The sequence below is a fragment of the Amblyomma americanum genome, chromosome 4, assembly GCF_052857255.1.
Source record: "Amblyomma americanum isolate KBUSLIRL-KWMA chromosome 4, ASM5285725v1, whole genome shotgun sequence".
Taxonomy (NCBI): Eukaryota; Metazoa; Arthropoda; class Arachnida; order Ixodida; family Ixodidae; genus Amblyomma; species Amblyomma americanum.
The window spans coordinates 31,085,273-31,106,557 of record NC_135500.1 but is presented as its reverse complement, the minus strand read 5'-3'; positions in this window follow the sequence as shown (position 1 = coordinate 31,106,557).

Here is a 21,285-nt window from a genome sequence, read left to right as displayed (position 1 = left end):
AAACGATGTCTCCAATCGTTTTAAGCCCAATACACGCTTTTCGCGCAGATCTTAGAGATTTAGTTTATGAGCACCCACCCAATGATGACTTGTAAAACCGAGATACCACAATCTGGCTCGTTTCGTTGTAAAACAACCTCTCCCATCGTTTTAAGCCCCAATACACGGTTTTCGCGCAGTTATTAGAGATTTAGCGTTTGAGCGTACATCCAACGATGACTTGTAAAACCGAAGTGCAGAAATCTGGCTCGTTTCGATTTAAAACGACGTCTCCCATTGTTTTAAGCCCAATAGATGCTTTTGCGCAGTTGTTAGAGATTTAGCTTTAGAGCGCCCACCCAACGACGACGTGCAAAACCGAAGTGCGGAAATCTGGCTCGTTTCACGTAAAAACGACGTCTCGCATCGTTTTAAGCCCCAACACACGCTTTTCGCGCAGATCTTATAGATTTAGCCTTTTAGCGCCCGACCAACCACGACTTGTGAAAACTGAAGTGGCACTTTTGGATGTAAAACGACGTCTCCCATCGTTTGAAGCCCCAATACACGCTTTTCGCGCAGTTCTAAGAGATTACCTTTTTTAGCGCCCGCGCAAAGACTTGTAAAGCCGAAGTGCTCAAATCTCGCTCTTTTCGTAGTAAAACGACATCTCCCATAGTTTTAAACCCAAACACGCTTTTTCGCAGTTCGTGGAAATTTAGCTTTTTAACGCCCACCCAGCGATGACCTTTAAAAACGAAGTGCTCAAATCCTTCTCGTTTCGTTTTACGTCTGCCATCGTTTTAAGTCCCAAGACACGCTTTGCTCGCAGTTCTTACAGATTTAGCTTTTGAGGGCCCACTTAGCGAAGACTTTTAAAACTGAAGTGCTCAAATCTGGCTCGTTTCGTTTTACGTCTGCCATCGTTTTAAGTCCCAAGACACGCTTTTCTCGCAGTTCTTACAGATTTAGGTTTTGAGGGCCCACCCAGCGAAGACTTGTAAAACTGAAGTGCTCAAATCCGGCTCGTTTCGTTTTACGTCTGCCATCGTTTTAAGTCCCAAGACACGCTTTTCTCGCAGTTCTTACAGATTTAGCTTTTGAGGGCCCACCCAGCGAAGACTTGTAAAACTGAAGTGCTCAAATCTGGCTCGTTTAGTTGTAAAACGACGTCTCCCATCGTTTTAAGTTATATACAATCTTTTCGCGCTGTTCTTAAAGATATAACTTTTGAACACTGAGCGAACGATAAATTATAAAAACAAAGTGCTCAAATCTAGCTCGTTTCGTTGTAAAACGATGTCTCCCATCCATTTAAACCGAAATATACGCTTTTTGTGCAGTTCTTAGAGACTGGAAAAATTGCAGCGCAGCAGTTACAAATACGAGACGAGAAGGACGCAAACACAAGCGCTGACTAACAACTGTGTTTTATTGCTCTGAGCCAGCCTATATAAGAACTAGGTACAAAACAACAAAACAGAAACCAACACATCACCTCACGCATTCGTGGCACGATTATCGGAATTGTCTCCCGTTCCTCCAATCTTTCGTCCTATCATTGGTGTTCAGAAATGACATTTCTTTTTCACTAAGGCACACGGAGGGGTTGCTGACACACTTATCTGCGCATTTTGATATCGTCAGAGCTTCTGCTATCAACCTCGTGGTGGCGTCCCGACACTTACGAAGAATAACTGTGCTTTCAAGGGCAGGGGTGCAGCCTTTGCACTGGCTACAGTGTAAGGCGAGTTCCCCTGAGTTTGGGTTCCTTAGGTTCCTTTTGTGCTCTTGTAGCCTTGTGTTCAGACATCTCCCTGTTTGGCCTATATAGATGCTGCCGCACGACAGGGGAATTGAATATACGACATCTTTTTCGCAATTGACGAGACGCGGACGGTGCCTCGTCATGCAGTCGGGCTCACGTTCGGTGTCAGAATTTACTCCTCTGCACAACTGATGCAGTTTCTTCGGGGCCGAGAAGAAAATATCAATTCCCGCTCTGTTTCCTATCCCTTTCAGTTTGTGTGATACTGCATGTAGGTATGGTATCACAGCTGCCTTTGTTCGACGTTCATTTGTGGTGGGCCCATTTCGCGATTGTTTCAGTATGCCCTCTGCAACAGCAATTAGGAGATGCGCTGGATATCCGGCTTGCTCAAGACGACCCACTTGGCTTCGAAAGGCTTCCTCTTTACTGTGCCCACATGTTTTCTCAAGAGCGCTCACAAAGCACGACTTCACAATGGCCCTCTTCACAAGCTTTGAGTGCGCTGAGGCATACGGGAGGACTGGTTTTTTACCCCTCGGCTGTTGCAGAGGGCATACTGAAACAATCGCGAAATGGGCCCACCACAAATGAACGTCGAACAAAAGCAGCTGTGATACCATACCTACATGCAGTATCACACAAACTGAAAAGGATAGGAAACAGAGCGGGAATTGATGTTTTCTTCTCGGCCCCGAAGAAACTGCATCAGTTGTGCAGAGGAGTAAATTCTGACACCGAACGTGAGCCCGACTGCATGACGAGGCACCGTCCGCGTCTCGTCGATTGCGAAAAAGATGTCGTATATTCAATTCCCCTGTCGTGCGGCAGCATCTATATAGGCCAAACAGGGAGATGTCTGAACACAAGGCTACAAGAGCACAAAAGGAACCTAAGGAACCCAAACTCAGGGGAACTCGCCTTACACTGTAGCCAGTGCAAAGGCTGCACCCCTGCCCTTGAAAGCACAGTTATTCTTCGTAAGTGTCGGGACACCACCACGAGGTTGATAGCAGAAGCTCTGGCGATATCAAAATGCGCAGATAAGTGTGTCAGCAACCCCTCCGTGTGCCTTAGTGAAAAAGAAATGTCATTTCTGAACACCAATGATAGGACGAAAGATTGGAGGAACGGGAGACAATTCCGATAATCGTGCCACGAATGCGTGAGGTGATGTGTTGGTTTCTGTTTTGTTGTTTTGTACCTAGTTCTTATATAGGCTGGCTCAGAGCAATAAAACACAGTTGTTAGTCAGCGATTGTGTTTGCGTCCTTCTCGTCTCGTATTTGTTACTGCTGCGCTGCAATTTTTCCAGTATGCAGAACCAACTAGCCAGTCACTATGTTTTAAGTTCTTACAGATTTAGCTTTTGAGCGCCCACCTAATGATGACTTGTGAAACCGAAGTGCACAAATATGGCTCTTTTCGTTGTAAAACGATGTCTCCCATCGTATTAAGCCCAAACACACGCTTCTCGCGCAGTTCCTAGAGGTTTGGTTTTTTAGCGCCCACCCATCGACGAGTAGTAAAAGCGAACTGGTAAAATCTGGCTCGTTTCGTTGTAAAACAGTCTCTCATCGTTTTAAGCCCCAATACACGTTTTTCGCGCAGTTCTGGAGATTTAGCTTCTGAGCGCCCACCCAACGACGACTTGTAAAACGGATGTGTTCAAATCTGGCTGTTTTCGTTGTAAAACGATGTCTCCAATCTATTTAAATCCTTATAAACGCATTTCGCAAAGTTCTTAGAGATTTAGTTTTTGAGCGCCCATCCAAAGATTTCTTGTAAATCCGAAGTGCTCAAATACGGCTCGTTTTTTAGTAAAACGCCGTCTCTTATCGTTTTATGCGCAATGCACGCTTTTCGCACAGTTCTTAGAGATTTAGCTTTTGAGCGCCCATGCAAAGATTACTTGTAAAATAGAAGTGCCCTAATCTGGATCGTTTAGCAGTAAAACGACGCTTCCCATCGTTCTAAACCTAATACACGCTCTTCGCACATTTCTTAGAGATTCAGATTTTTAGCGCCCACCCAACGACGACTTGAAAAACCGAAGTGCTGAAATCTGGCTCGTTTTCCTTGCAAACGACGTCTCCCATCGTTTTAAGCCCTAATACACGCTTTTCGCTCAGATCTTAGAGATTTAGCCTTTGAGCGCCCAACCAACCACGGCTTGCAAAACCGAAGTGTCACTTTTCGTTGTAAAACGACGTCTCCCATCGTTTTAAATCCCAATACGCGCTTTTCGCACAGTTCTTAGAGATTTAGCTTTCGAGCGCCGTTCTAAAGGTTACTTGTAAAACCGAAGTGCTCAAATCTGGCTTGTTTCGTTGTCAAACGTCTCCCTTCGTTTTAAGTGCAATACACGCTTCTCGCGCAGTTTTTAGAGATTTAGCTTTTGAGCGCCCACCGGACGACCACTTGTAAAATCGAAGTGCTAATATCTGGCTCGTTTATTTGTAAAACGAAGTTTCCCATCGTTTTAAGTCCTAATACACGCTTTTCGACCTTTTCTTGTAGATTTAGGAGATATGCTTTTCGCGCAGTCCTGAGAGAAAAAGTGTTGACGCGTATCACATGGACTCTTGTAAAACCGATATGTTCAGATCTAGCTCATTTCGGTCTAAAACAGCTTGTCTCGTTGTATTTAGCACGAATACATGCTTTTCGCGCAATTATGAGAGAAAAAGTTTTGACGTGTAACACACGGACACTTGTAAATCCGATATGTTCAGATCTAGTTCGTCTCGGTCTGAAACAGCTTGTCTCGTTGTATTAAGCACGAATATATGCTTTTCGCGCAGTCCTGAGAGAAAAAGTGTTGACGCGTATCACATGGACACTTGTAAAACCGATATGTTCAGATCTAGCCGGTTTCGGTATAGAACAGCTTGTCTCGTTGTATTGAGCACGAATACATGCTTTTCGTGCAATTATGAGAGAAAACGTTCTGACGCGTATCACACGGACATATGTAAATCCGATATGTTCAGATCTAGTTCGTTTCGGTCTAAAACAGCTTGTCTCGTTGAATTAAGCACGAATACATGCTTTCAGCGCAGTCATGAGAGAAAAAAGTTTGAAGCGTATCACACGGACACTTGTAAAACAGATGTGTTCAGATATAGCTCGTTTCGGTCAAAAACAGCTTGTCTCGTTGTATAAAGCAGGAATACATGCTTTTCGCGCAGTTATGAAAGAAAAATTTTGACGCGTATCACACGGACACTTGTGAAATCGATGTGTTCAGATCTAGCTCGTTTCGGTCTAAAACAGCTTCTCTCGCTGTATTAACACGAATACATGCTTTTCGCGCAGTTATGAAAGAAAAAGTTTTGACGCGTATCACACGGACACTTGTAAAACCGATGTGTTCAGATCTACCTCGTTTCGGTCTAAAACAGCTTGTCTCGTTGTATTGAGCACGAATACAAGCTTTTCGAGCAATTATGAGAGAAAACGTTTTGACGCGTATCACACGGACACTTGTAAAACCGATGTGTTCAGATCTACCTCGTTTCGGTCTAAAACAGCTTGTCTCGTATTAAGCACGAATACATGCTTTTCGCGCAGTTATTAGAGAAAACGTTTTGACGTGTAACACACGGACACTTGTAAAACCGACAGGTTCAGATGTAGCTCGTTTCGGTCTAAAACCGCTTGTCTCGTTGCATAAAGCACGAATACATGCTTTTCGCGCAGTTATGAAAGAAAAAGTTTTGACGCGTATCACACGGACACTTGTAAAACCGATGTGTTCAGATCTAGCTCGTTTCGGTCTAAAACAGCTTCTCTCGCTGTATTAACACGAATACATGCTTTTCGCGCAGTTATGAGAGAAAAAGTTTTGACGCGTATCACACGGACACTTGTAAAACCGATGTGTTCAGATCTACCTCGTTTCGGTCTAAAACAGCTTGTCTCGTTGTATTGAGCACGAATACAAGCTTTTCGAGCAATTATGAGAGAAAAAGTGTTGACGCGTATCACAAGGACTCTTGTAAAACCGATATGTTCAGATCTAGCTCATTTCGGTCTAAAACAGCTTGTCTCGTTGTATTTAGCACGAATACATGCTTTTCGCGCAATTATGAGAGAAAAAGTTTTGACGTGTATCACACGGACACTTGTAAATCCGATATGTTCAGATCTAGTTCGTCTCGGTCTGAAACAGCTTGTCTCGTTGTATTAAGCACGAATATATGCTTTTCGCGCAGTCCTGAGAGAAAAAGTGTTGACGCGTATCACACGGACACTTGTAAAACCGATATGTTGAGATCTAGCCGGTTTCGGTCTAGAACAGCTTGTCTCGTTGTATTGGGCACGAATACATGCTTTTCGTGCAATTATGAGAGAAAAAGTTTTGACGCGTAACACACGGACACTTGTAAAACCGATGTGTTCAGATATAGCTCGTTTCGGTCTAAAACAGCTTGTCTCGTTGTATAAAGGACGAATACATGCTTTTCGCGCAGTTATGAGAGAAAAAGTTTTGACGCGTATCACACGGACACTTGTAAAGCCGATGTGCTCTAATTTAGCTCGTTCCGGTCTAAAACAGGTTGTCTCGTTGCATTAAGCACGAATACATGCCTTTCGCGCAGTCCTGGAATAAAAAGTGTTGACGCGTATCACATGGAGCTTGTAAAAACGATGTGTTCAGATCTAGTTCGTTTCGGTCTAAAACGGCTTGTCTCGTTGTATTAAGCACGAATATATGCTTTTCGCGCAGTCCTGAGAGAAAAAGTGTTGACGTGTATCACACGGACACTTGTAAAACCGATATGTTCAGATCTAGCCGGTTTCGGTCTAGAACAGCTTGTCTCGTTGTATTGAGCACGAATACATGCTTTTCGTGCAATTATGAGAGAAAAAGTTTTGACGCGTAACACACGGACACTTGTAAAACCGATGTGTTCAGATATAGCTCGTTTCGGTCTAAAACAGCTTGTCTCGTTGTATAAAGGACGAATACATGCTTTTCGCGCAGTTATGAGAGAAAAAGTTTTGACGCGTATCACACGGACACTTGTAAAGCCGATGTGCTCTAATTTAGCTCGTTCCGGTCTAAAACAGGTTGTCTCGTTGCATTAAGCACGAATACATGCCTTTCGCGCAGTCCTGGAATAAAAAGTGTTGACGCGTATCACATGGAGCTTGTAAAAACGATGTGTTCAGATCTAGTTCGTTTCGGTCTAAAACGGCTTGTCTCGTTGTATTAAGCACGAATATATGCTTTTAGCGCAGTTATGAGAGAAACAGTTTTGGCGAGTATCACACGGACACTTTTAAAACCGATGTGCTCAGATCTAGCTCGTTTCGGTCTAAAACAGCTTGTCTCTTTGTATTAAGCACGAATATATGCTTATCGCGCAGTTATGATAGAAAAAGTTTTGACGCGTATCACCCGGACACTTGTAAAACCGATGTGTTCACATCTAGCTCGTTTCGGTCAGAAACAGCTAGTCTCGTTGTTTTAACACGAATACATGCTTCTCGCGCAGTTATGCGAGAAAGGTTTTTGGCGTGTATCACACGGACACTTGTAAAACCGATGTTTTCAGATCTAGTTAGTTTCGGTCTAAAACAGCTTGTCTCGTTGTATTAAGCACGAGTACATGCTTTTCGCGAAGCTATGAGAGAAAAGGTTTTGACGTGTATCACACAGACACTTGTGAAAGTGATGTGTCCAGATCTAGTTCGTTTTGGTCTAAAACAACTTGTCTCGTTGTATTAAGCACTAATACATGCTTCTCGCGCAGTTATGAGAGAAAAAGTTTTGACGCGTATCACACGGACACATGTAAAACCGATGTGTTCAGATTTAACTCGTTTCGGTCTAAAACAGCTTGTCTCGTTGCATTAAGCACGAATACATGCCTTTCGCGCAGTTATGAGAGAAAAGGGTTTGACGCGTATGACACGGACACTTGTAAAACCGATGTGTTCACATCTAGCTCGTTTCGGTCTAAAACAGCTTCTCTCGTTGTATTAACACGCATACATGCTTTTCGCGCAGTTATACGAGAAAAAGTTTTGACGCGTATTACACGGACACTTGTAAAACCGATGTGTTCAGATCTAGCTCGTTTCGGTCTAAAACAGCTTTTCTCGCTGTATTAAGCAAGAATACATGCTTTTTGCGCAGTACTGAGAGAAAACGTGTTGACGCGTATCACAGGGAGACTTGTAAAACCGATGTGTTCAGATCTAGCTCGTTTCGGTCGAAAACAGCTTGTCTCGTTGTTTTAAGCGCAAATATATACTTTTCGCGCAGTTATGAGAGCAAAAGTGTTGACGCGTATCACACGGACACTTGTAAAACCGATGTGTTCAGATGTAGCTCGTTTCGTTCTAAAACAGCTTGTCTCGCTGTATTAAGCACGAATACATGCTTTTTGCGCAGTCCTGAGAGCAAACGTTTTGACGCGTATCACACGGACACTTGTAAAACCGATGTTGTAAACTTGGAAGCGCAAAAAACCGGACGACGGACAGAGTAAGGGAACACAAAAAAACAAAAGTTTACAACATGCATCACCAACTGGCCCGGCAGCTTGCTCTCCTGAAAACCGATGTGTTCAGATCTAGCTGGGTTTGGTCTAAAAAGCTTTTCTCGTTGTATTCAGCACAAATACAAGCTTTTCGCGCAGTTATGAGAGAAAACGTTTTGACGCGTATCACACGGACACTTGTAAAACAGATGTGTTCACATCTAGCTTGATTCGGTCTAAAACAGCTTCTCTCGTTGTATTAACACGAATACATGCTTTTCGCGCAGTTATGAGAGAAAACGTTTTGACGCGTATCACACGGACACTTGTAAAACCGATGTGTTCAGATATAGCTCGTTTCGGTCTAAAACAGCTTGTCTCGTTGTTTTGAGCACGAATACATGCTTTTCGGGCAGTTATAAGAGACAAAGTTTTGACGCCTATCACACGGACACTTGTAAAACCGTTGTGTTCAGATCTAGCTCGTTTCGGTCTAAAACAGCTTGTCTCGTTGTATTAAGCACGAATACATGCTTTTCGCGCAGTTATGAGAGAAAAAGTTTTGACGCGTATCATACGGACACTTGTAAAGCCGATAGGTTCAGATATAGCTCGTTTCGGTCTAAAACCGCTTGTCTCGTTGCATAAAGCACGAATACATGCTTTTCGCGCAGTTATGAGAGAAACAGTTTTGACGCGTATCACACGGACACTTTTAAAACCGATGTGCTCAGATCTAGCTCGTTTCGGTCTAAAACAGCTTGTCTCTTTGTATCAAGCACGAATATATGCTTATCGCGCAGTCCTGGAAGAAAAAGTGTTGACGCGAATCACATGAAGACTTGTAAAACCCATGTGTTCAGATCTAGTTCGTATCGGTCTAAAACAGCTTGTCTCGTTGTATTAAGTACGAATATATGCTTTTAGCGCAGTTATGAGAGCAAAAGTTTTGACGCATATCACACGGACACTTGTAAACCGATGTGTTCAAATCTAGCTCGTTTTGGTCTAAAAAAGCTTGTCTCGTTGTATTAAGCACAAATACAAGCTTTTCGCGCAGTACTGAGAGAAAAAGTGTTGACGCGTATCACAGGGAGACTTGTAAAACCGATGTTTTCAGATCTAGTTCGTTTCGGTCTAAAACAGCTTGCCTCGTATTAAGCACGAGTACATGCTTTTCGCGAAGTTATGAGAGAAAAGGTTTTGACGTGTATCACACGGACACATGTAAAACCGAAGTGTTCAGATCTAGCTCATTTTGGTCTAAAAAAGCTTGCCTAGTTGTATTCAGCACAAATACAAGCTTTTCGCGCAGTTATGAGAGAAAACGTTTTGACGCGTATCCCACGGACACTTGTAAATCCGATGTGTTCACATCTAGCTCGTTTCGGTCTAAAACAGCTTCTCTCGTTGTATTAACACGAATACATGCTTTTCGCGCAGTTATGCGAGAAAAAGTTTTGACGCGTATTACACGAACACTTGTAAAACCGATGTGTTCAGATCTAGCTCGTTTCGGTCTAAAACAGCTTGTCTCGCTGTATTAAGCACGGATACATGCTTTTAGCGCAGTACTGAGAGAAAAAGTGTTGGCGCGTATCACAGGGAGACTTGTAAAACCGATGTGTTCAGATCTAGCTCGTTTCGGTCGAAAACAGCTCGTCTCGTTGTATTAAGCACGAATATATGCTTTTCGCGTAGTCCTGAGAGAAAATGTGTTGACGCGTATCACATGGACACTTGTAAAACCTGTATGTTCAGATCAAGCTCGTTTCGGTCTAAAAGAGCTTGTCTCGTTGTATTAAGCACGAATATATGCTATTCGCACAGTGCTCAGAGAAAAAGTGTTGACGCGAATCACATGAAGACTTGTAAAACCCATGTGTTCAGATCTAGTTCGTATCGGTCTAAAACAGCTTGTCTCGTTGTATTAAGTACGAATATATGCTTTTAGCGCAGTTATGAGAGCAAAAGTTTTGACGCATATCACACGGACACTTGTAAACCGATGTGTTCAAATCTAGCTCGTTTTGGTCTAAAAAAGCTTGTCTCGTTGTATTAAGCACAAATACAAGCTTTTCGCGCAGTACTGAGAGAAAAAGTGTTGACGCGTATCACAGGGAGACTTGTAAAACCGATGTTTTCAGATCTAGTTAGTTTCGGTCTAAAACAGCTTGTCTCGTTGTATTAAGCACGAGTACATGCTTTTCGCGAAGCTATGAGAGAAAAGGTTTTGACGTGTATCACACAGACACTTGTGAAAGTGATGTGTCCAGATCTAGTTCGTTTCGGTCTAAAACAACTTGTCTCGTTGTATTAAGCACTAATACATGCTTCTCGCGCAGTTATGAGAGAAAAAGTTTTGACGCGTATCACACGGACACATGTAAAACCGATGTGTTCAGATTTAACTCGTTTCGGTCTAAAACAGCTTGTCTCGTTGCATTAAGCACGAATACATGCCTTTCGCGCAGTTATGAGAGAAAAGGTTTTGACGCGTATGACACGGACACTTGTAAAACCGATGTGTTCACATCTAGCTCGTTTCGGTCTAAAACAGCTTCTCTCGTTGTATTAACACGAATACATGCTTTTCGCGCAGTTATACGAGAAAAAGTTTTGACGCGTATTACACGGACACTTGTAAAACCGATGTGTTCAGATCTAGCTCGTTTCGGTCTAAAACAGCTTTTCTCGCTGTATTAAGCAAGAATACATGCTTTTTGCGCAGTACTGAGAGAAAACGTGTTGACGCGTATCACAGGGAGACATGTAAAACCGATGTGTTCAGATCTAGCTCGTTTCGGTCGAAAACAGCTTGTCTCGTTGTTTTAAGCGCAAATACATACTTTTCGCGCAGTTTTGAGAGCAAAAGTGTTGACGCGTATCACACGGACACTTGTAAAACCGATGTGTTCAGATGTAGCTCGTTTCGTTCTAAAACAGCTTGTCTCGCTGTATTAAGCGCGAATACATGCTTTTTGCGCAGTCCTGAGAGCAAACGTTTTGACGCGTATCACACGGACACTTGTAAAACCGATGTTGTAAACTTGGAAGCGCAAAAAACCGGACGACGGACAGAGTAAGGGAACACAAAAAAACAAAAGTTTACAACATGCATCACCAACTAGCCCGGCAGCTTGCTCTCCTGAAAACCGATGTGTTCAGATCTAGCTGGTTTTGGTCTAAAAAGCTTTTCTCGTTGTATTCAGCACAAATACAAGCTTTTCGCGCAGTTATGAGAGAAAACGTTTTGACGCGTATCACACGGACACTTGTAAAACAGATGTGTTCACATCTAGCTTGATTCGGTCTAAAACAGCTTCTCTCGTTGTATTAACACGAATACATGCTTTTCGCGCAGTTATGAGAGAAAACGTTTTGACGCGTATCACACGGACACTTGTAAAACCGATGTGTTCAGATATAGCTCGTTTCGGTCTAAAACAGCTTGTCTCGTTGTTTTGAGCACGAATACATGCTTTTCGGGCAGTTATAAGAGACAAAGTTTTGACGCCTATCACACGGACACTTGTAAAACCGTTGTGTTCAGATCTAGCTCGTTTCGGTCTAAAACAGCTTGTCTCGTTGTATTAAGCACGAATACATGCTTTTCGCGCAGTTATGAGAGAAAAAGTTTTGACGCGTATCATACGGACACTTTAAAGCCGATAGGTTCAGATATAGCTCGTTTCGGTCTAAAACCGCTTGTCTCGTTGCATAAAGCACGAATACATGCTTTTCGCGCAGTTATGAGAGAAACAGTTTTGACGCGTATCACACGGACACTTTTAAAACCGATGTGCTCAGATCTAGCTCGTTTCGGTCTAAAACAGCTTGTCTCTTTGTATCAAGCACGAATATATGCTTATCGCGCAGTCCTGGAAGAAAAAGTGTTGACGCGAATCACATGAAGACTTGTAAAACCCATGTGTTCAGATCTAGTTCGTATCGGTCTAAAACAACTTGTCTCGTTGTATTAAGTACGAATATATGCTTTTAGCGCAGTTATGAGAGCAAAAGTTTTGACGCGTATCACACGGACACTTGTAAACCGATGTGTTCAAATCTAGCTCGTTTTGGTCTAAAAAAGCTTGTCTCGTTGTATTAAGCACAAATACAAGCTTTTCGCGCAGTACTGAGGGAAAAAGTGTTGACGCGTATCACAGGGAGACTTGTAAAACCGATGTTTTCAGATCTAGTTCGTTTCGGTCTAAAACAGCTTGCCTCGTATTAAGCACGAGTACATGCTTTTCGCGAAGTTATGAGAGAAAAGGTTTTGACGTGTATCACACGGACACATGTAAAACCGAAGTGTTCAGATCTAGCTCATTTTGGTCTAAAAAAGCTTGTCTAGTTGTATTCAGCACAAATACAAGCTTTTCGCGCAGTTATGAGAGAAAACGTTTTGACACGTATCACACGAACACTTGTAAAACCGATGTGTTCACATCTAGCTCGTTTCGGTCTAAAACAGCTTCTCTCGTTGTATTAACACGAATACATGCTTTTCGCGCAGTTATGCGAGAAAAAGTTTTGACGCGTATTACACGAACACTTGTAAAACCGATGTGTTCAGATCTAGCTCGTTTCGGTCTAAAACAGCTTGTCTCGCTGTATTAAGCACGAATACATGCTTTTAGCGCAGTACTGAGAGAAAAAGTGTTGGCGCGTATCACAGGGAGACTTGTAAAACCGATGTGTTCAGATCTAGCTCGTTTCGGTCGAAAACAGCTCGTCTCGTTGTATTAAGCACGAATATATTCTTTTCGCGTAGTCCTGAGAGAAAATGTGTTGACGCGTATCACATGGACACTTGTAAAACCAATATGTTCAGATCTATCTCGTTTCGGTCTAAAAGAGCTTGTCTCGTTGTATTAAGCACGAATATATGCTATTCGCACAGTGCTGAGAGAAAAAGTGTTGACGCGTATCACATGGACACTTGTAAACCCGTTATGTTCAGATCTAGCCGGTTTCGGTCTAAAACAGCTTGTCTCGTTGTATTGAGCACGAATACATGCTTTTCGCGCAATTATGAGAGTAAAAGTTTTGACGCGTATCACACGGACACATGTAAATCCGATATGTACAGATCTAGTTCGTATCGGTCTAAAACAGCTTGTCTCGTTGTATGAAGCACGAATACATGCTTTTAGCGCAGTCATGACAGAAAAAGGTTTGAAGCGTATCACACGGACACTTGTAAATCCGATGTGCTCAGATATAGCTCGTTTCGGTCTAAAACAGCTTGTCTCGTTGTATAAAGCACGAATACATGCTTTTCGCGCAGTACTGAGAGAAAAAGTGTTGACGCGTATCGCAGGGAGACTTCTAAAACCGATGTGTTCAGATCTAGCTCGTTTTGGTCGAAAAAAGCTTGTCTCGTTGTATTAAGCACGAATATAAGCTGTTCGCGCAGTCCTGAGAGAAAAAGTGTTGACGCGTATCACATGGACACTTGTAAAACCGATATGTTCAGATCTAGCTCATTTCGGTTTAAAACAGCTTGTCTTGTTGTATTTAGCCCGAATACATGCTTTTCGCGCAATTATGAGAGAAAAAGTTTTGACGCGTATCACACGGACACTTGTAAATCCGATATGTTCAGATCTAGTTCGTTTCGGTCTAAAACAGCTTGTCTCATTGTATTAGGCACGAATATATGCTTTTCGCGCAGTCCTGAGAGAAAACGTGTTGACGCGTATCACATGGACACTTGTATAACCGATATGTTCAGATCTAGCCGGTTTCGGTCTAGAACAGCTTGTCTCGTTGTATTGAGCACGAATACACGCTTTTTGCGCAATTATGAGAGAAAAAGTTCTGACGCGTATCACACGGACACATGTAAATCCGATATGTTCAGATCTAGTTCGTTTCGGTCTAAAACAGCTTGTCTCGTTGTATTAAGCACGAATACATGCTTTTAGCGCAGTCATGAGAGAGAAATGTTTGAAGCGTATCACAGGGAGACTTGTAAAACTGATGTATTCAGATCTAGCTCGTTTCGGTCGAAAACAGCTTGTCTCGTTGTATTAAGCACGAATATATGCTTTTCGCGCAGTCCTGAGAGAAAAAGTCTTGACGCGTATCACATGGACACATGTAAAACCGATATGTTCAGATCTAGCTCTTTTCGGTCTAAAACAGATTGTCTCGTTGTACTTAGCATGAATACATGCTTTTCGCGCAATTATGAGAGAAAAAATTTCGACGCGTATCACACGGACACTTGTAAATCCGATATGATCCGATCTAGTTCGTTTCGGTCTAAAACAGCTTTTCTCGTTGTATTAAGCAAGAATATATGCTTTTCGCGCAGTGCTGAGAGAAAATGTGTTGACGCGTATCACATGGACACTTGTAAAACCAATATGTTCAGATCTAGCTCGTTTCGGTCTAAAACAGCTTGTCTCGTACTTAGCACGAATACATGGTTTTCGCGCAATTATGAGAGAAAAAAATTCGACGCGTATCACACGGACACTTGTAAATCCGAAATGATCAGATCTAGTTCGTTTCGGTCTAAAACAGCTTGTCTCGTTGTATTAAGCACGAATACATGCTTTTTGCTGAGTGCTGAGAGAAAAAGTGTTGACGCGTATCACAGGGAGACTGGTAAAACCGATGTGTTCAGATCTAGCTCGTTTCGGTCGAAAACAGCTTGTCTCGTTGTATTAAGCACGAATATATACTTTCGCGCAGTCCTGAGAGAAAAAGTGTTGACGCGTATCACATGGACACTTGTAAAACCGATATGTTCAGATCTAGCTCATTTCGGTTAAAACAGCTTGTCTCGTTGTACTTAGCACGAATACATGCTTTTCGCGCAATTATAAGAGAAAAAATTTCGACGCGTATCACACGGACACTTTTAAATCCGATATGATCAGATCTAGTTCGTTTCGGTCTAAATGAGCTTGTCTCGTTGTATTAAGCACGAATACATGCTTTTCGCGCAATTATGAGAGAAAAAGTTTTGACGCGTATCACACGGACACATGTAAATCCGATATGTACAGATCTAGTTCGTTTCGGTCTAAAACAGCTTGTCTCGTTGTATGAAGCTCGAATACATGCTTTTAGCGCAGTCATGAGAGAAAAAGGTTTGAAGCGTATCACACGGACACTTGTAAAACCGATGTGCTCAGATATAGCTCGTTTCGGTCTAAAACAGCTTGTCTCGTTGTATAAAGCACGAATACATGCTTTTCGCGCAGTACTGAGAGAAAAAGTGTTGACGCGTATCACAGGGAGACTTTTGAAACCGATGTGTTCAGATCTGGCTCGTTTCGGTCGAAAACAGCTTGTCTCGTTGTATTAAGCACGAATATATGCTTTTCGCGCAGTCCTGAGAGAAAAAGTGTTGACGCGTATCACATAGACACTTGTAAAAGCGATATGTTCAGATCTAGCTCATTTCGGTCTAAAACAGCTTGTCTTGTTGTATTTAGCACGAATACATGCTTTTCGCGCAATTATGAGAGAAAAAGTTTTGACGCGTATCACACGGACACTTGTAAATCCGATATGTTCAGATCTAGTTCGTTTCGGTCTAAAACGGCTTGTCTCGTTGTATTAAGCACGAATATATGCTTTTCCCGCAGTCCTGAGAGAAAAAGTGTTGACGCGTATCACATGGACACTTGTATAACCGATATGTTCAAATCTAGTTCGTTTCGGTCTAAAACAGCTTGTCTCGTTGTATTAAGCACGAATACATGCTTTTAGCGCAGTCATGAGAGAGAAATGTTTGAAGCGTATCACACGGACACTTGTAAAACCGATGTGTTCAGACATAGCTCGTTTCGGTCTAAAACAGCTTGTCTCGTTGTATAAAGCACGAATACATGCTTTTCGCGCAGTTATGAAAGAAAAAGTTTTGACGCGCATCACACGGACACTTGTAAAACCGATGTGCTCTAATTTACCTCGTTTCGGTCTAAAGCAGGTTGTCTCGTTGCATTAAGCACGAGTACATGCTTTTCGCGAAGTTATGAGAGAAAAGGTTTTGACGTGTATCACACGGACACATGTAAAACCGAAGTGTTCAGATCTAGCTCGTTTTGGTCTCAAAAAGCTTGTCTGGTTGTATTCAGCACAAATACAAGCTTTTCGCGCAGTTATGAGAGAAAACGTTTTGACGGGTATCCCACGGACACTTGTAAATCCGATGTGTTCACATCTAGCTCGTTTCGGTCTAAAACAGCTTCTCTCGTTGTATTAACACGAATACATGCTTTTCGCGCAGTTATGCGAAAAAAAGTTTTGACGCGTATTACACGGACACTTGTAAAACCGATGTGTTCAGATCTAGCTCGTTTCGGTCTAAAACAGCTTGTCTCGCTGTATTAGGCACGAATACATGCCTTTAGCGCAGTACTGAGAGAAAAAGTGTTGGCGCGTATCACAGGGAGACTTGTAAAACCGATGTGTTCAGATCTAGCTCGTTTCGGTCGAAAACAGCTTGTCTCGTTGTATTAAGCACGAATATGTGCTTTTCGCGCAGTCCTGAGAGAAAATGTGTTGACGCGTATCACATGGACACTTGTAAAGCCAATATGTTCAGATCTAGCTCGTTTCGGTCTAAAACAGCTTGTCTCGTACTTAGCACGATTACATGGTTTTCGCGCAATTATGAGAGAAAAAAATTCGACGCGTATCACACGGACACTTTTAAATCCGATATGATCAGATCTAGGTCGTTTCGGTCTAAAAGAGCTTGTCTCTTTGTATTAAGCACGAATATATGCTATTCGCACAGTGTTGGGAGAAAAAGTGTTGACGCGTATCACATGGATACTTGTAAAACCGTTATGTTCAGATCTAGCCGGTTTCGGTCTAAAACAGCTTGTCTCGTTGTATTGAGCACGAATACATGCTTTTTGCGCAATTATGAGAGGAAAAGTTTTGACGCGTATCACACGGACACATGTAAATCAGATATGTTCAGATCTAGTTTGTTTCGGTCTATAACAGCTTGTCTCGTTGTATTAAGCACGAATACATGCTTTTAACGCAGTCATGAGAGAGAAATGTTTGAAGCGTATCACACGGACACTTGTAAAACCGATGTGTTCAGACATAGCTCGTTTCGGTCTAAAACAGCTTGTTTCGTTGTATAAAGCACGAATACATGCTTTTCGCGCAGTTATGAAAGAAAAAGTTTTGACGCGTATCACATGGACACTTGTAAAACCGATGTGCTCTAATTTACCTCGTTTCGGTCTAAAACAGGTTGTCTCGTTGCATTAAGCACGAATACATGCCTTTCGCGCAGTTATGCGAGAAAAAGTTTTGACGCGTATTACACGGACACTTGTAAAACCGATGTGTTCAGATCTAGCTCGTATCGGTCAAAAACAGCTTGTCTCGCTGTATTAAGCGCAAATACATAATTTTCGCGCAGTTATGAGAGCAAAAGGTTTGACGCGTATCACACGGATACTTGTAAAACCGATGTGGTCAGATCTATCTCGTTTTGGTCTAAAAAAGCTTGTCTGGTTGTATTCAGCGCAAATACAAGCTTTTCGCGCAGTTATGAGAGAAAACGTTTTGACGCGTATCCCACGGACACTTGTAAAACCGATGTGCTCACATCTAGCTCGTTTCGGTCTAAAACAGCTTTTCTCGTTGTATTAAGCAAGAATATATGCTTTTCGCGCAGTGCTGAGAGAAAATGTGTTGACGCGTATCACATGGACACTTGTAAAACCAATATGTTCAGATCTAGCTCGTTTCGGTCTAAAACAGCTTGTCTCGTACTTAGCACGAATACATGGTTTTCGCGCAATTATGAGAGAAAAAAATTCGACGCGTATCACACGGACACTTGTAAATCCGAAATGATCAGATCTAGTTCGTTTCGGTCTAAAACAGCTTGTCTCGTTGTATTAAGCACGAATACATGCTTTTTGCTGAGTGCTGAGAGAAAAAGTGTTGACGCGTATCACAGGGAGACTGGTAAAACCGATGTGTTCAGATCTAGCTCGTTTCGGTCGAAAACAGCTTGTCTCGTTGTATTAAGCACGAATATATACTTTCGCGCAGTCCTGAGAGAAAAAGTGTTGACGCGTATCACATGGACACTTGTAAAACCGATATGTTCAGATCTAGCTCATTTCGGTTAAAACAGCTTGTCTCGTTGTACTTAGCACGAATACATGCTTTTCGCGCAATTATAAGAGAAAAAATTTCGACGCGTATCACACGGACACTTTTAAATCCGATATGATCAGATCTAGTTCGTTTCGGTCTAAATGAGCTTGTCTCGTTGTATTAAGCACGAATACATGCTTTTCGCGCAATTATGAGAGAAAAAGTTTTGACGCGTATCACACGGACACATGTAAATCCGATATGTACAGATCTAGTTCGTTTCGGTCTAAAACAGCTTGTCTCGTTGTATGAAGCTCGAATACATGCTTTTAGCGCAGTCATGAGAGAAAAAGGTTTGAAGCGTATCACACGGACACTTGTAAAACCGATGTGCTCAGATATAGCTCGTTTCGGTCTAAAACAGCTTGTCTCGTTGTATAAAGCACGAATACATGCTTTTCGCGCAGTACTGAGAGAAAAAGTGTTGACGCGTATCACAGGGAGACTTTTGAAACCGATGTGTTCAGATCTGGCTCGTTTCGGACGAAAACAGCTTGTCTCGTTGTATTAAGCACGAATATATGCTTTTCGCGCAGTCCTGAGAGAAAAAGTGTTGACGCGTATCACATAGACACTTGTAAAAGCGATATGTTCAGATCTAGCTCATTTCGGTCTAAAACAGCTTGTCTTGTTGTATTTAGCACGAATACATGCTTTTCGCGCAATTATGAGAGAAAAAGTTTTGACGCGTATCACACGGACACTTGTAAATCCGATATGTTCAGATCTAGTTCGTTTCGGTCTAAAACGGCTTGTCTCGTTGTATTAAGCACGAATATATGCTTTTCCCGCAGTCCTGAGAGAAAAAGTGTTGACGCGTATCACATGGACACTTGTATAACCGATATGTTCAAATCTAGTTCGTTTCGGTCTAAAACAGCTTGTCTCGTTGTATTAAGCACGAATACATGCTTTTAGCGCAGTCATGAGAGAGAAATGTTTGAAGCGTATCACACGGACACTTGTAAAACCGATGTGTTCAGACATAGCTCGTTTCGGTCTAAAACAGCTTGTCTCGTTGTATTAACACGAATACATGCTTTTCGCGCAGTTATGCGAGAAAAAGTTTTGACGCGTATTACACGAACACTTGTAAAACCGATGTGTTCAGATCTAGCTCGTTTCGGTCTAAAACAGCTTGTCTCGCTGTATTAAGCACGAATACATGCTTTTAGCGCAGTACTGAGAGAAAAAGTGTTGGCGCGTATCACAGGGAGACTTGTAAAACCGATGTGTTCAGATCTAGCTCGTTTCGGTCGAAAACAGCTCGTCTCGTTGTATTAAGCACGAATATATTGTTTTCGCGTAGTCCTGAGAGAAAATGTGTTGACGCGTATCACATGGACACTTGTAAAACCAATATGTTCAGATCTATCTCGTTTCGGTCTAAAAGAGCTTGTCTCGTTGTATTAAGCACGAATATATGCTATTCGCACAGTGCTGAGAGAAAAAGTGTTGACGCGTATCACATGGACACTTGTAAACCCGTTATGTTCAGATCTAGCCGGTTTCGGTCTAAAACAGCTTGTCTCGTTGTATTGAGCACGAATACATGCTTTTCGCGCAATTATGAGAGTAAAAGTTTTGACGCGTATCACACGGACACATGTAAATCCGATATGTACAGATCTAGTTCGTATCGGTCTAAAACAGCTTGTCTCGTTGTATGAAGCACGAATACAAGCTTTTAGCGCAGTCATGACAGAAAAAGGTTTGAAGCGTATCACACGGACACTTGTAAATCCGATGTGCTCAGATATAGCTCGTTTCGGTCTAAAACAGCTTGTCTCGTTGTATAAAGCACGAATACATGCTTTTCGCGCAGTACTGAGAGAAAAAGTGTTGACGCGTATCGCAGGGAGACTTCTAAAACCGATGTGTTCAGATCTAGCTCGTTTTGGTCGAAAAAAGCTTGTCTCGTTGTATTAAGCACGAATATAAGCTGTTCGCGCAGTCCTGAGAGAAAAAGTGTTGACGCGTATCACATGGACACTTGTAAAACCGATATGTTCAGATCTAGCTCATTTCGGTTTAAAACAGCTTGTCTTGTTGTATTTAGCACGAATACATGCTTTTCGCGCAATTATGAGAGAAAAAGTTTTGACGCGTATCACACGGACACTTGTAAATCCGATATGTTCAGATCTAGTTCGTTTCGGTCTAAAACAGCTTGTCTCATTGTATTAGGCACGAATATATGCTTTTCGCGCAGTCCTGAGAGAAAACGTGTTGACGCGTATCACATGGACACTTGTATAACCGATATGTTCAGATCTAGCCGGTTTCGGTCTAGAACAGCTTGTCTCGTTGTATTGAGCACGAATACACGCTTTTTGCGCAATTATGAGAGAAAAAGTTCTGACGCGTATCACACGGACACATGTAAATCCGATATGTTCAGATCTAGTTCGTTTCGGTCTAAACAGCTTGTCTCTTTGTATTAAGCACGAATACATGCTTTTAGCGCAGTCATGAGAGAGAAATGTTTGAAGCGTATCACAGGGAGACTTGTAAAACTGATGTATTCAGATCTAGCTCGTTTCGGTCGAAAACAGCTTGTCTCGTTGTATTAAGCACGAATATATGCTTTTCGCGCAGTCCTGAGAGAAAAAGTCTTGACGCGTATCACATGGACACATGTAAAACCGATATGTTCAGATCTAGCTCTTTTCGGTCTAAAACAGATTGTCTCGTTGTACTTAGCATGAATACATGCTTTTCGCGCAATTATGAGAGAAAAAATTTCGACGCGTATCACACGGACACTTGTAAATCCGATATGATCCGATCTAGTTCGTTTCGGTCTAAAACAGCTTTTCTCGTTGTATTAAGCAAGAATATATGCTTTTCGCGCAGTGCTGAGAGAAAATGTGTTGACGCGTA